Source organism: Solanum dulcamara, chromosome 2 (assembly GCF_947179165.1).
Source record: "Solanum dulcamara chromosome 2, daSolDulc1.2, whole genome shotgun sequence".
NCBI lineage: Eukaryota > Viridiplantae > Streptophyta > Magnoliopsida > Solanales > Solanaceae > Solanum > Solanum dulcamara.
In genome coordinates, this window is record NC_077238.1 from 5,315,355 (window position 1) to 5,330,425 (window position 15,071).

Genomic DNA, 15,071 nt, shown 5'->3' on the forward strand with positions numbered 1-15,071 from the left:
AGCATTTGAATACATTCTCCCTCCCTTTTTGAGCTCTCTTCTCCCATCCACCCCAAAATCGATGGCGGAACTAGATTTTTATTAAAGAAATTTTTAAAAATATATATATAATAAAAAAATTGGGAGGTGGGAGGTATAAAAAATAGGAATGTGTACGGACAAAAGAATGCATCTAAAGCTCTATATAATATAAAATTATAAATAAGATCACTTATAGGGTTAAATTAATAAATAATTAATTAGATCTTTGTTATAATTAATGACACACCACTTTGTCTAATCAAAGACACAAAGCACAATAAAATCATTCAAATCTATTCCATAATCTAAGTTAGGAACAACATATTAATAAAGACAAAGAATCTAGGCCCAACCTTGATTTACTTATGTATAAAACTGACCCAGAATCAAAGAAGAGACAATTAAACAAAATACCAAAGGGAAAGGCAATTCATGTTTATGTGATTATTCTAAAGGTTAAAAGGGGTCCAAAACTAATGACTAATTAAAGAAGAATGGACAAATCTAAAGGTAAAGGACTAGGTTTTGATAATTATTAGCAATAATCATCTTCAATAAATTTATAATATACAACTCACATATGTGTTATGTGTGTGATTTGTTATCACATATATCTAATAGGAAAAATTACACCATACATGTATTTAAGAGTCAATATTTCAAATTTTAAATGTAGTTTTATGTATGTTCAAGTTATAACATTTTATTCTCAGATTTTAATATATCTCTATTTATTTAAAATTAATTTAAATTAAATTATTTATAATTTTTTTTATCTCCCGTCACATAATTAATAGGAGTGATAATCACAAAAATGACATATTTATTGGAATAATCCAATCACTACAATCAAAAGATACTAGCAATATCTCTTTCTACTTTACCATCTTTCTTCAACTTCATTCAAAATATTTTTCTTCTACAACATTTCAATACCCTTATTTTCAACAGGATTTCAATATCAGGATGTATAAAAATAAAAAATCTGTAGAAGATAAACATGACGTAGAGATTGAACCACCAGCCTTCAACATTTTAACCCAAACCCTCATCAAAAAGAATACCACTCCAGCGAAGAAGAATCCAACTTCTTTTGAAGAGGAATTAGAATACATCCACGAAGAAGAAAATTCAAGTCAAGAGCAAAGAAATCACGGAGAAGTGGAAAAAAAGAAAGGGGAAGGTGTTGTATTCTCATTCATCCAATTTTTCAGATTCAATGTAATGACCCGTTAGGTCATTTTGAGAACGAGTTCTCCTCCTTTCATATGAGACCCTTCCCGTAAAATTTTAATAGGTTATTTGGACTATTCGATAACTTTGGTTAATTAGTTGAGAGATAATTTTAGAGAATTAATTTATTAATGGGCTAAAGTGTTAATTTATTTAATATCTTATACCACTTTTCTTATATTTATTAAAATAGATTAGTAGGATTTGTAAATTTTAATACATAATTAGTTTAGAAAAGGAAAAAAAAATAATAAAAGAAAAGATTTTTTTTTTATATATATATATAATCTGATGGCCTAATGCCATCAGATATAACGAAAACAAAAAGAGAGAACAGCGGCGCAGCAAAAAAAAAAAAAAAAAAAAACTGGGGAAAAAAATACGGAGGAAGAAAGAAAAGAAAGGGAGAAAAGAAAAATAAAGGAGAAGAGAAAAATAGGGATTTTTATTCCAAAGCGTCAAGGTAATTATTCTCATCCTTTCCATTAAATTTTTATGTGATTATGAACATATTTTTATGGTATATTGGTGGAGAAATAATGTTGAAATAAAAAAATATGACCCTAGGGTTCTTCATATAAAATCTTGATTTGGGGGTCGAATAACGATCCGCTTTAGCTGAAATTTGACATGTGTGTTTATTTTATCATGAGTGAACATAATCGGAAAGAAAATTTCAGATTTGACTTCAATGACATAGAATGAGTTAGTTCCCGAATTTTAATATATTGAGATAGATAATTAAATATTAGGTATATTATATTTTATGAATTCCATTAAATTTATGATATTGGAGAAATTAGAACCTAACCCTAGGCTTAAAATTTAAAAATATGAGAGTTGACATGTTATTTGACATCAACATTAGGAACTTGATTATAGATTTGGATAGGTTTTGGGTTTAGGCTAGACATATAATAATATGGGTGTTGTTAGTTTCAAAATCTTATTGTGGTTATTTATTTGATTAGATTATACTTATTTGGAGGCCCAACGAAAAGGGAAGGCTCAAGTACCGGAGTAATTGCCTGATTAATTAAGGCAAGTGAATTTCTAAACCTCAGTTTAAGCTTGTAGATGCTTGTATTTCCGTGTTATGTGTATTGGGGAGTAATGAAAATTGGACTGAGTTATTGACTGTATGGTTGGCCTTAAAAATGGAGATAAGGGGTATAAAATGGTGATCTAATGACATGTATTGGTGGAATTGATATGTTGTGATTATGGGTTTATCTTGGACATGTGAAATGACTATGTTGATGTGAGATAGAAAAAATTATTATTGTTGTCATGTTATTATCGTGAATTATATGAACATGAATTGATTGCATTGGTTCTGACATATTATGTGAGACTGAAAATGATACAAAATAAAAGGGGTCGGGCCACACGCTCCGTGGCAGGATATATATATATTGAGGGGATAGGCCACACGCTCCGTGGCAGGTTACATGGACAGAAATGTCCCCCATGGGTTCTGGACTGTAATTCAGCGGATGTGTACCGATAGGACAGACATGCATCATCTCATTGCATTTCATCGCATTTTGTTTATATTTGTGAATTCGTGTTTACCCCTTTATTGCTCTGTATATGCTGAACTTGACTTGATATGATTCATTGATGAGACTATTGATGAGTATTCGTGGATTGTATTACTGTTATTATTGTACAAGTGGAGAGTTGGGTTGATTTTATGCATGTTGTAGTTAAGGAAGTTTGGTTGGGAGGATAGGAGTACTTGTATTTATTGAGCTTTGCTTAGTTTTAGTTATCTACTTGCTGAGTACCGTGTTGTTTGATACTCAGCCCTTGCTTCTACACTTGTGTAGGTTGTGAGCCCGGATCTGCTTAATCTCCTACTGTTTTCTACTACATCTGAGGCTATCATTTTGAGTGTTGAAGTAGCTGTTACATCCATCTAGCGGACACCTCTTACTCTTTTATTATGTTTCAGTCCTATTCTAGAGACGAACACATTGTGACAGTATTTCTTTTCGTACTTCGATAATATATTAGTGGCTTGTATACGTGACAACCAGTCTTAGGGGATTTTGAGATTATTTATTTATTTTTGACTAAGTTAAACCTTGCTTTATCTCAATTACTTCCATATTTACTTTCTGTTGGTTATTAGGCTGACTTATCTCGGTGGGTTGAGATGAGTGCCATCACACCCGAATTTGGATCGTGACATTCAAATTCTAATTTCGTAAGTGAGATTAAATCAAAAAAGACAAATAGTGAAAAAGGGTGAGCCTCCAAACCATCGGGAGAAAAGACCTAATAGTTTCAACATTGAAGGATTAAAAAATCCTCAAATCAAAAATGGTCAAACATATTGTGAAGGTATTTATTTAACAATTATTTTTGAATATATTCTTTTTAATTTTTTTAATGCATACCCCTATTATGAAAGTTGTATGAAAGTACTACGAAATTGATATACTTTATGTCTTGGTATTTTTTGAAAAAATGGGATGATTTTAATTTACATTGTGCATGTTTTTAGATTATTCATTTGTTATTATAGACTACATTTTTGATTGTGTGTTTTACAATTGCACCTAAATTTGTATAAATCTGACATTTTGATGAAGGTGTATTTATGTATTTTAAGTTTGTATTAAATTAAATGTAACTGGGATACCATGTTTTATATACAAACTCTTACAAAGTATGTACTATTTTTTTTGTATGAAATTTGTATATATGATTACAGATTATGTATCATAGACCTATTTTTTGCTTCTTTTATAATTATTCAAAATAGGATTAAATTGGATAAGTTTGATATATATTTTTTGCATTTGACATAAAATTGATATGAATTTTTGTAGTGTGATATAATTGGCATGGAATGTGCATTATGTGAACATCAAATGGCATGAAAGTGACATGAATTTTGGCATGAATATGTACTCTGTCAACCTAAATGGCAGGGAGGGTACTTGACATAAAAATGACATGTAATTTGTATAGACTTGGCATAAAAGTGACTCGTAATTTGTATAGACTTAGCATAATGGTATGCAGTGGGTGTATAATGTATATATAAACGACATGTAATTAATATGAAAGTCAAGTGATTTAGTTATAGACTTATAGTGTTTATATATTTGGCATGAAATTTGGTATTGACTTTCAATTGTGTTGGATTCCAATGAAATTGGTATGAATTCATCTTTCATTACTGCTCTAAACTTGTATAATTTTAATTTTTTTTTGTAGTTTTCATAAAGTTGGTATGCAGTATTTTTTTATGTGTATTTTGTTGGATTGTAAATGATATGAAATTGACATAATGTATTAAGATATAAATTTTCAGGAAAGAGAGATACACACGTTGGAACAGAAAAGTTTGTTGATTTTCAAATAGAGGAAATTATATATTACGTGCAACACATGTCGTCGGGAGGGACACAAAAAGAAGACATTTTCAAATTATCCTGCTGAAAAATTATCATAATTTATTTTTATTTAATTTAGGTGTTTAATTGTGACAAACACATATTTTTTTTTTGTCTTTTAACTCAATGAATATTAATTTCAGAATATTTAATATGTTTAATACTTAATCCTTTTTGTATGCATTGTTTTTCAAATGTAGACTCAAAAAACTAAAACTGATTAATGTTGGTAATTATTTGGTATCCACATGGTATCCACTTAAAAAATTAAGTCCACCAATGTATGCAATTGATTTTCAATTGGTATCCTTCTGATATCCAACTGGAAATATTAAGTCTAACCATGTATGCAATTGATGTCTAATTGGTATCCAACTGAAAATACAACATATAATTAAGATTTCAACCGAGTAAGCCAAGTTAAAACAAGTTAATGTTGTATCCAATTGATATACATATGGAAAACTTAATTGTAACAATGTATGCAATTGGTATCTAAATAAAATTTTAAAATATTTAATTCTTATTACTTTGTGTATGCACTGTTTTTCAAAACTAAAATTTCAATCTATATAACAATTTTAATTAAGATTTCATATTATTATCTCCTTACTGAATCAAGATTGAATGAACGTTACCATATTCATACTGGGAAAAAAAAAAGAAAAATTTATGTTAATTTACAAAATTTATATAAAAAAAATTAATTTAAAATCATGGATGAATAAAATTTGTATTCAGGACAACTAGGGAAGAAAAAAGAAAGGAATGAAAAAAGTTAAAGAGAAAATAACTAGTGGGTATATTAAGGAAGAAAATTGTGTGAGAATATTAACGATATTAATTAGGAGATTGATAACAACTAAAATAGTGTCCAACTAAATGGAGAAAATCAAGGATTGATATATCTGACCATTTATAAAATACTATTTAAGAAAAAATATAATGTTATTTAATTACTTAATAAAATATAATCAATTAATTTATAAATTAAAATTAGAGTCCTGATTGAATGGTAATTCAGTATTACCATCAATACATTTATTACCTTTTTCTTTAATCCGTTTATTAATAAATTAATTACTGCATTATATTTTAAAAACTGCTACAACTTGAAACTTATAAAATCATGTTATAATTCAAAATATGATATCTTGTTAATGACATTTCAAAAAATTTCACTATCTAATATTCCCCTAATTCGAAAATGCTTGTTGTTACTTTTCCCTTCGATTCCATATATTTTTTATTTTAAAAATAGGTTTTTTTATTTGTCTTAGTATCGATTTTGGAGTCCATTTAGTGCTCGGAAGTCCTAACTTATAAGTTAGGTGCTTTAATTTCTATTAAAAGGGACTCTATTTTTAGGATTCAAACAAATGAATACTTATTATTCTAACACATTTTTTAACTGTTATTTTTCAAGTAGAATAATTGAATTTTGTTCATTCGGAATTTTATACTTGTAAAATTACAACTTAATAGTACTTAATTTTAAATATATTTCTCAATTTCTAAGTTTCAAATTTCAATTTTAAAATTGAATTAGTGGCAGTCCGATTTAATTATGATAATTAAATAGTTGACACCTTTTAACTTACCAAAAGCTATAATTGGATTCTAATAATTTTTAAAAATAACTAAAAGCAAGCTGGATATTTAAAAAGATGGGAGCATGGAGAATTTGGGCCATATATTATACAAAGTAATTATTCAAATAAGCATTTGCTGTCCCAAAATAATACCACAAGCTCTTTCTTGTTCTAGAGAGTAAACACAAATATAATGAGCCAGGACATATATCATATTTTTTTATTACTTTAAAATTTTTAATGCAGAATATGCTTGTAAATAATTATACTAGTATATTTTATAATGTATTTTAAAATTATTTTTAAATACATATATAATTTACTTTTACATTGCGTTGTCTCGTAATAAAGAGAAACTGTCATCAACCGAAAAAATAAAAAAATAAAATTATTTGAACTAGCGATTTCGTCTCCGCATATAAAGGTACTTTGAAAAGGAAAGAGAAAACTAAAAAAAATATTATCCGAACTAGCAATCTCGTCTCACATAGTGATACTTTGAAAAAATAAAGGGCACAAATATTTGCCTTCGGGGTCATCATTTAAATAGTATATGTTTTATAATATTTTTTTGGAAGTTTCTTTATTTTGAGCAAAAGATTGGGTTTAAAGCTTGATAACTTCAGACATTTGTATATCAAAATGTGGTCTTGTGAAGGTCAAACATCTGACCTTTTTGCTTGATACTTAGTATGACTCGTAAAAATAAAGATTCAGACGTTTTTAACTGAGGTGCATATAAAAATTGGTTAAATTTTTAGTCATGTATATCTAAACTTTAGTCATATATAATTGAAATACATGTAAAAGTGGGGTGAAATTTCAAATATTTGTATCTCAACAAAAGAAATGTTCTTTGAATTTTAAAATTTCAACACACGATTCAACACTCAAATATACTCTAAATAAGCTTAAATTTGCAATATAAGTTTCATATATCATTAAAAAAATAATCATCAATTTATCAAAAACACAACAAATCGTACAACACTCTTTTACTTTTTTCAAATTTGAACTTTAGTCATGCATAAATGAACTACACGTAAAAATGAGATGAAATTTTGTGCAAATGTGAATGTATTTGACAAAAAAATAATAATTTTATTTTTCAAAATCAAACATTCAAATCTATTCCAAATAAGCTCAATTTTGAAACATAAGTTACATGTATCATAAGAACAAACTCCAATCATCAATTTGTCAATATAACAACAAATTCAACAAAGTCACTTAATGTCCTTTTAATTTTTTCATATATGTCTGTACTCAATCATAGATGATTGAAATACGTGTTAAAATTAGTTAAAATTTCGATCACATATGTCTGAATGCGGAAGCAAAAGAAACGAAAAAAGTATATTATTTCGACTGAAAGTTGTATAATATTGAGTATTCAAGCAAAAAAATTTATATAAAATAAATATTATTTAAATGGGGCGACCAAAATAGCAATTGTGCAAACCGTTATATACAACCAAAAAGCCCAGTATACAAAAGGTGGTCCAATCCTGTCCCAATTAGAAGCCCAACAATTTGTTTTTTTTTCTTTAAATATTGAAACAAGAAAATCAAACAAAATAAAACTTAAAGAGTATATGGAAGACCATTTACTATCATACATCTATATAATAGTCACCGTCAATTATAACATTTCATTATAATAGTCATATTTTTTGTATAAGCAATATTTGATTTTGAGTTATATTATATATTCTTTATAACAATATTTCATAATAAATGACATTATTATATAAAGATTTGATTATATTTCTTTGCAAATTTTCAAATACTTCATTTCTAAACATCTTCAAAACGTGATACATTTTACAAGTCTTATAAAAATTAATAATTGTTTGTTACAAATACAAGATGACAACGGTGAAGGTTACACTTCAATTAATATATGTCATTTGGTTAAATATAAAGCAGTTTTCAATGACATCTAACTGTCCAGTATTTTTCTAAAAAAAAATTAAAATAGATACATCTATCTGTCCAAATACAACCAGCAACTCATAATTTGATAATATATATCATTGAGTGAATTTTAATATATGGAATTTAATAAAATTAGCTAGGTTAAATGAGACTGAAGAAGTTATGCATGTAGACATGTGAATTCTGTGAAATTAAATTTGGAAAAATTCCTAAATTCAATAAATATCAAGTTCATATCAATATTCTAAATAATTTAAGTCAACAAATCAGAATTTAAAGTAAAGTTCAATTTTATTTGAGCTAGCCCATTGAGTTGGTTTTCAATCAACATTCAATAAATTCATGTCACGTGATTGAGTAATGTAACAAGTCAAGTCAATAAAAAAAGGACCAATCAAATATTGTTAAGTGTCTGAAATTAATGGCATGGTTCAACTAATCAAATGTTATGTTATAATTTAGGAGTGTGATAGATTTGATGATTCGCACGAGCCAATCAGAATAAAAACAAGAATATTCATATCTAATGGATACGTCACGCCCTGCAACTATAAATATGGGCGTTAAAGACCTTTCCTCAAGAAATAGAAAATAATATTGGAGAGAAGGCATTAGCCGTGTGTATCGATCGATTTCATTTGGTTTTAAGTATTATTGTTTGATTTATCAATTTTTAATTTTTAAATACATTAAATTGATAATCAAACTAATAAGATATTTGTTATTGATTTTTGATTTATCGATTTTTGATTTTTTCACGGTTCAGTTTTTGATTTAACTAATAAGAAAATATTTTCAAAACAAATACAACTTTTTCAATAATTTGACGCGATACAGATATATAACGAAACAAGCAAGTCAAACGTTCTTATTGTGCATATTCACAATTCACAACCCTAGCTATCGCCTAACCCTTGCCATTGTCGTTGCAAATCGTAGCCGCCACCGTTATTAGTTTTTTATATTTTGACATTGTGAACCTGTAACTACCCGAACCGTCGTTGATTAAGACCAGGAGAAATCGCAAAAAAAATAATTCAACTAGGCTCTACTATCCCGTCAGAGCGAGATAGTTCTGCCGCAACGGGGCCGCTCCAGCAGGATTCCTACCACTAGAGTGGAAAATCGTGGGACACAATTTAAGTCGCGATTTTCTTATTTTTCTATTTCTTTCAAAGTTGAGGGCGAGGGTTACTGTAAAAACCCTCAAGAAGACTGCTTAAGACTTGGGAAGAAAGGAGGAAGGAATCTAAGCCCGAGAGGGATTCCAATCGGTAGATTTCAAGACTGTCTTACCCATCTAACATCTAGAATTAAGGATTGGAGCCGATGTATCTCTTCACTGCTACTTAGTGCTGTCACGATCCCGACCCGCAGTGACTGGCACCCATACTAACTCTCTGGTGGGAGAACCATTCTAAACAGCCCAACAACACTAATAGCAAATAAATCTCAAACTTAAGAATGCAAAACAGGTGTAAAACAAGAATAAATGTTGAAGCATAGTAAACACATCATAGGAACTGAAAGTCGTCCGTACCAAAACTCTAAACTAAACAAGTCTAAAACAAGGAGATACAACCCCAAAAGAGGAAGAAACAAAAGAAACATAATCATGAACTAAACCAATGTTTGAATCTAAATCCTAGAAAAAGGACAAGAAAATAAAAAAGTCAACGACAGCTTGAAAGAAACATCTCACCCTTGAACTCGAACAATAGTCATTCTTCTAAACGAGGTCTCTCCGCAACCGGGTGAATAAGCTCTATATTCAACAAAAGATAGAGCAAGAGTAGTATCAGTACACAAAAATAATGGTGTATTGATAGAATCACGCGGCTAGCCAGTACGCGGATCACAGATAATTAAACTCAACACAATAAGCACATACATATAAAAGAAGTGAACCAATCTATGTTCAACTATATTCAGCAGGATCACAACTCAATATCTTCAACATTCTACAAACTTCACACAAGGGTCCTCGCAAGGGACCCATAAACAATCTACTTTGTGTTGGAACGTGACACTCGATCTAAATATATGTCAAAATATGACACCCAATCCAATTTATGTGTCGGAGCGTGACACCCGATCCAATTATACCACAATCATAAATACATTCAGTATTTACAATATTATATCACTAAAAATAGACCAGTAAGTGATCATTTCATACATAATCTAACATGTCTCCCTATTCATATACACATATGCATATCATGAAGCAGTTTAAAAAGTATATGAAACACATATGGAAAACAAAATCATCACTTACCTCAAATTCACGCTTTAACAATCTTACAATGCAAGTGTTTTTCCTTTTCGGGTTCGTTCTTCACGTTCTTCGTCTAGAAAACAGTAATTATATATAAAAGATCAATACAATAGCCTAACTATCATAAAATAAAATACAATTCACATCCTAGGCCAAATTCATGATCTTAACTCCACCCTAGGGCTATTTTCCACCATTAGTTTTCAGTTCAAACCTCATTTCCAATGATTATCAACCATAGTTTCTAGGTTCTAGGAATCAAATGATGAATTTAGAGAGTAAAATCCTAACCTTAAGCGTGGAAATTCGTGAAAAATTGATGAAATTCGCCCCAGGTCGCATCCTGAAGTCTTAGGAACTGTTTTTGCAGAAAAAGACCGTTTCTGGGGTTTTTTCCGACTTAAGTCTAGACTGCCCCACTTTAGCGGGACCCATCCCTCTTTAGCGGCCCCGTTCTGGCCATATAAATCCCGCTCTGGAGGGTTTCATGAAAATAGAGAGCTTGGATTTTGAGCTCCAAGCCCCCATTTCACAACACATCCTCTTCCCAAGACGTATTAAAATATATCTTTCACATCAAATCCAATTTTGAGAGTTTTACTCATCCGAATGCGATTCCGCGAAGTTAAAAATGTTCTGTATTGTCTTGGGTATCAGCTTATCCAAATAAATCAGAGATTCGCTCTCCCATCATTCACATGGTCACCCTAGACTTCACTCGACTCAAAATTTTTCTAAATTTGACCTAGGCTAAATTTTTCCGAAGTTACTACCTGAAGTTTTTGATCCAAAATCCTTTCCTATTGGCCTATTCCTAACGACAGGGACAGGTCGTTATAGGTGACCAGTTAGGTTAGGTTTCTCTTATCTGAGTAGTTAAATTTATACCCACTACATAATATAAAAGAGATTTAATGAGAGATTGCATAACTAGGCTCTTGGTCACGGATAACGGGTAGAAATTCATGTGTTATCAATGGTTTACGTTGAGGTGACCTTGGGAAGAAAATTATACAATGAATTTGGGGAAAAATCAATGGTAGTATTATCACATTTGGACTTGTGTGTTCATAAATGCCATAATTGTACGTATATTAGTAGGAAATATGAGAAGGATTGTGATAAACCTTTGGGGTTAGCAATCTTCATGGCTGAGTACAAGATCTGAGTGATTTTATTTGCATTGTTCTGTTTGTCAAATTAAATTATATTTGTGGATTTTATGGTTGTGAGGATCGGGTGTCACGTTTTGACACGTTCTTAGATTGGGTGTCACATTCTGACACATATATGCTGAGTCTGGGTACCATGAAAGGGCCAATTGTGTGTGGGGGGATGGTCCCATGAGAGGACCTGATGAATCTGTCATTTGTGGAATAATGAATATAGCTGTTAATGAACTAAAGAGTAGGATTTTATGAACGAACCCCGTCGATGCCGTGGGTGTTAATAGTTGAGGACTGAAAGTCAGTATAGGCTCATTCGTGAGTAAGAACGCAGAAACTTGTGAGTCCAGATTGTGATATGTGGGACATTCTATATCTTCAAGCTTAATAGGGGAGGTGGCTTGTTGGCATGGAGTTGTTCTCATTGGAGCTTTGGTCAGGTGGTAGTGGTCGTAGTAGTTGTTGACTACTCTTGCTACACCACTTGCCATAATCTGATTGCAGGGACAATGGAGTTTCCTAGATGAAAGCGAAGATGATCCCCAGAACAGCTCCTACTTTTCCTCCCTTGTGGTTGGAGCTGTGTCTTTTTATTTGTCTTATGTCTTGTTCTGTAGAGGTCTTGTACTTGTTTAGACTAACATCCTTAGGGGTTTAAACAGAGTCTTGTGTCAAAACTTGAGTTTGGGACTCATTGTTTAATAGAACTTCTTAACTTATTATTTAATTTTTCTGTAACTTCCGCAATGCTTATTTCATATAAGGGGTTAAGGGTTCTCCTACTTAGATCATAAAGTGGGTGCACGCACGGTTCAGTGGGTTGGGTTGTGACAGAACCTAAAGTAGTACTAACGCTTAAAGGGTAAATACAGTGTGAACTGTGGATTGTGTAAGGTATTGATAATCCGATATAGTAATTATATTAATATATATTTTTTGATACTTGATATTTATGTATGAGTAAAAATTAAAATAGTAAATTGTTATAGTTTTAATGAGTTATCGATTTATTCAATAACCCAATATTAAAAAATCAACAACGAACAGATAACCCAATAATTATTTTTATAAAACCATTAAATAACCGTTAACTCAATAATCCAATAACAATAAATCAACAACACTTTTTTCAATTCGATTTATCGATCGATTAGATTTTTACACACCCCTATGTCTTTAATCTTTTGCATATCAAGATACCCTTATCTCTGATGGTGATTCATCGTCTTCCGCGTACCAAAAAGATTCATAAGTCTTTTCTATATTATTTTTCAAGATCTAAGATTCTGAATCAAGTAATATGACTATTCTGGTAAACTTGTCATATTACTTATTATTTGTTAAGGGGCATGCATAATTTAATGTGAACAAGTAAAAAAAAAATTGGAATTAAAGGAGTATCAATTTATTGACTCTCGAGAGTGAAAAAGAATACCATTAAATAATATAGTACAGTGAATGAAGTTACTCTTTTTTTAAACAGAGATCTCGATACAAGCTTTGAGTATAAAAATTCTTTTTGATAGGATAATTTGTGGCTATCCCGCGTCACTCTGAATTAGTCGAATTTTGACGTGCATGTTGAACGCCAAATGAAAAAGAAGTGAAAAAAATAGTCATTTTGGGACATGTGATCTCAAGAAGTAAAGAGGAACAATCATTTTGGGACAGATGGTTGGACAATCATTTTTACAATATTTAAAGGATAAATATTCTTCAACCACTTCTTGTTTATACCAAAAGAAGAAAATCATAAATTTTCCTCAACCAAACCCAGGAATAGGTGTCCATTTTATTTTTCTTTAGAAATGTCATCAACAGTCTTTCTTCTTCAAGTAATTAACTTGAATTCCTAACAGCAAATTAAATCAAAACTACTACCCTCTGCATAGAAAGTGAAATGTAACATAGAAAAAGGTTATATTAATATACAAGTCTATTTGACCTACCCACTTTGATGTGTAATTGGGTCCTACCAAATACCATTAATAAAAATTATGATATAATGAAAAAAAGTGGATCCAAAATTTAAAGTTTATTGGGTTTTATAATAATTTTAGATTACTTTAAGTAATATTATTTGTATAAGTAAATATTTGTAGATATTAGGCAATTTCTTAAAATGATCTTTTATGGCCACAAACAAATTAAATAGAAAAAATGACCTTTTTCAAATCTCTTATGTGTAAAAGTGAAGATCTCTTGTAAAAAAAATATATAACTAAAAATAAATTTGTAAAGCGTTAGAAAAACAAATTTCTCCCTCAATATGTAAGTTCTCTTCTAGATTTGCAATTGGAGATGGATAGAATCTCTCTATTTTTGACATGAGGTCTCGAGTTTTAGGAGCGGATCTAGAAGATAACCTAAAGTTTCACAAAAACCTAATCGACTTTTACTTAGATCCTATATATACACTAAGCAATTCAATATAAATCAAGAAAATTTTTACTTGTGAATTCATTTATTATTTTGTATATTAACTTGAAGTTACTATAAGAATCCATAAACATTAAATATTAATTTTACATTTGTTGGATTCGAACTCTGATTATGAAAAAATTTCACACACCAAAAATATTAGGATGATTTATAAGAATGATCTTGAATTTGGATGTTTTGAAAGACTCTAGTTGCCCCGTGGGCAAAACCTTTAAGTTTAACGAATTCTTTTAAATTTTGTCTTTAAAGATTTACCTCTTAGCAAGCTATTAAAAGTTTTAAATCACTATTTAAGATTTAATGTAAGTCAATTTAGTCGGATTCCAACAAAGATTCAGACCAAAGTATAACATAGGACCAAAGTATGAGAGTGTCATATAATTGAGGGGTTGAGTGTCATATAATTGAGGGGTTGAGTGTCAAATACTGTTAAGAGTAGAGGTCAGTTTGCATCAAATTTCAACACTCTAGTGATTAGACACACCTAACAGCCTACATTTAGTAATAAATTATATTTGGCCCCTTTTGTTCTTATAATAAATTAGTCTTCAAAATCACCTAAAATGGAAACAAATGCTTTTGGATTTGATTTTAAAAAATTAAAGATATGCTCTCTCACACATGCTCAGAAGCACCCATCAAAAGTTACAAAAGACCTTGAAGTTGCCTTTCTTTTTCTTTTTTTTCAACTCATTACATAAACAAATCCTTAAACTTAATTTTAAAAATATATATTTAAATATCTCAATTGGCAATTAAAAATTCCATCTCATTTTTACCGTGTCATTTAGATGTCCAACAGTAACATGACACCTAAATTTCATAAGTGTTTAAATAATATCTTATAAATTGAAGTGTTCAATCGACACATTAAAAATGAATTAAAGTGCCTATATAATGTACATTTTCAAAATTAAAATTAAAGTATTTATTTACGTTGAGATTAAATTTGAGTGTCCGGATATATATTATTACTTCTTTAAAAAATCAA